This window comes from Myotis davidii, unplaced genomic scaffold, assembly GCF_000327345.1.
Source record: "Myotis davidii unplaced genomic scaffold, ASM32734v1 scaffold84, whole genome shotgun sequence".
NCBI lineage: Eukaryota > Metazoa > Chordata > Mammalia > Chiroptera > Vespertilionidae > Myotis > Myotis davidii.
In genome coordinates this window covers 541074-543657 of record NW_006295735.1, presented here as the reverse complement: position 1 = coordinate 543657, position 2584 = coordinate 541074, and the positions used below count along the sequence as shown (strand labels likewise).

The window sequence follows — 2584 nt, the reverse complement described above, 5'->3', positions numbered from 1 at the left end:
CGGCCTCCCCTCCCCTCCCCCGGCCTCGCGAGGTCCCGCGACACCGACTCCAGCCGGTCCCCGGAAGAGGCCGGTCCTCCCTCTCCTCAGTCCGGAACGGCTTCCTCTCAGAGCTTTGTCTCGCTTCCACTTCTCAGTGCCAGACGCCGCAGCCACCTCCTGTCATCGCCCCTCAAGCCAACATGGCCGCTGCAGCTGCCTGAACGCGAGTCCGGGACTCCGGGAGCTCGCCCCCCACTAGCGGCCGCCGCCCCCGTCCCCCTCGCGGACACCGAGTGCGTCACGACGGAGGCCACCCTGGAGCATCACGGGAAGGGTAGTCCCCCTCGCCCGACTTCGAAGCCACGCCCCTCCTAGTAACAGTTGCTAGGAAAGGAAAGCTAGCTTTTGCCAAACTGTGACCCAGAAGTTAGGTGTGAGCTGGAGAATTATTGGGGGGGGGGGGATAATTCTGTACAGAGAAGTTCCCTCATGTACAATATACACACAGATTTAAAATATGGTTTATTCTAAGCAGAATCATTCGTTTTAATGACAGAGAGCTCTCCACATCCTGCAATCTGAAAGCATTTTGTGTAGTGATTTCCTGAGTCTCAACATTACATTTGGAAGATCAGAGGCAATCATTGATTTCCAATGAGGCCCTACAAGTTCAACAGGAACATGGATCTTATTAAGCAGGGAAAATGTTTGAACATGTGTTTCCTGAAGACCCAGGGCCATAGAGCTACAATCTAATTAATTGAAATTACCAAAAACTATAATAGTGAATAGTGCCAAAGCTACATCAGGAAATAGCTACTACAAACTAAGCAAGGATTCACTAGTTTACCAGGCCAGCCTCTAAATTCTATTTAACTCAAAATGTAATTGAAAACCTATATACCTGCACTGATTAACAAATAGCACCAAATAATACCATTAGTCAAGAGACGCATGAAGAATATGTCTACCCCAGATTTAGGAACAAAATGCAGAAAACACAAATGTCTCTCTGAATCCATATTCATATCTCTCTTAGTGCTTTGGCCGCATATTTTAGGAAGGTCAGTCTCAATAACACACATGTGTAAAAATGCCAGCAGACTTAGAGTCTGAAAGCCACCGCTCCAACCTATAGCTATGTGACCTCATCTGTAAGAGTCTTGCTTACCTTCCACTTTTAAAGTAGAATGACTTCATGCTGGGAAAATAGATTACTTTGTAAGTAATAATGCATCATTTGGTATGAAGTGTTACTACTCCTTCATTCAGCAAACAACTGTGCCAGGCACTGCTAGGCATCAGGAGTTTAAAAATGGATAATCCAGGCACTGTGCACAGGGAGCTCACTGTCTGACAGCTTGTCATTCCCCATAGCAACCAATCAGGTTTGGCTCATCAGGATAGAAACTCACAGGACATGTAGAGTGCCTGCCTCTTAAGTAGCCTGGCAAGTTCCAAGAACTCCTCCAGCCTACCTCATTCTAGGGTGAGTTAGGTTGGTAACCAGGCTGGAGGATAGAGCAAATACCCAGAGAAACCAAAGGACAGAGGAAATAAAGACCCAATCACACCACAATTAGGCTTCAGGACTTTGTCTAAACATTTCTGAGTCTCTAGCTGCATGACTTTCCATGGCCTTGGTATTTGGTTCCTCATTCACCATGTTTAGCAAGCAAACAGCCCCCTTCCCAGTCCTCCAGAAATAAGGACAGTTGAAAATGCTTCAACTGACCAATGAGTTCAGAATGAATATTGGAACACAGTTAGAAGGCTCTTGCTTGCAAAGTTAGTCCCCAACCTACCCCTCACACCAACTTTCATCCAATGACTGCCCTGGCCGAGGTTTGTTGGGCCTCCATGCTACTGTAAGTAGGAAAGCAAGGAGCATAACATGGCAGGATTTATGCAAGCTTCAATTCACACCTCTTTTGTGGCTTTCCAAAGGCCACCCCGCAGCACAGATGTAACCACGACCAAGGGAGCCCAAGACCTTGACATTTCCAACAAGATATTGCTGTTTGCTGCCAGCTACCTGTGCACTACTAGAAGACACCACATTTTTCAAAAGTAAAGTCACTGTACCTAGCTGTGTTTCCAATCACTCTTATAAAATAGCTGAGACATTTTTCTCAGTAAAACTTATTATAACTATTCATTCACTGAATTAGGTCACGTGAGCATTACTGAACACAATGTAGATTCTCTTATTTTTACTGTCTGCCTCCAGACTCAAATGGGTGAGCCAGGAGGCTGCAGAAAGAGCACAGTTGTCCACAGTAGGGAAGAGTAGCATCTTTCTTTTTTAAATCTTTATTGTTGAGAGTATTACAGAGGTCCCCTTTTATTTGCCACATTGCCCCTCTCCACCCAGTTCCCCCCCTACCCCAGGCTTTCACCACCATATTCTGTGTCATTAGGTAATGCATATCCTATCTAATAAAAGAGAAACATGGAAATTAGCCGTACCTCCGCTACCCTTCCCATAGGCTAATCAGGGTGATATGCAAATTAACTGCCAGCCAAGATGGCGGCCGGCAGCCAGGCAGCTTGAAGCGAACATGAGGCTTGCTTGCTTCAGTGACGGAGGACTCCAACATTC

The 2584-nt window shown here is 46.4% G+C and overlaps 1 long non-coding RNA gene across 1 annotated transcript in view; it reads left to right on the top strand.

The window, feature by feature from the left end:
- The first annotated feature begins 161 nt into the window (after positions 1 to 161).
- Positions 162 to 2584, top strand: part of LOC107184179 — a 9708-nt gene continuing 7285 nt past the window's right edge. Inside the window, exon 1 of the long non-coding RNA XR_001515010.1 lies at positions 162 to 316. This is a non-coding gene — a long non-coding RNA (uncharacterized LOC107184179). The remainder of the gene's footprint in view (positions 317 to 2584) is intronic.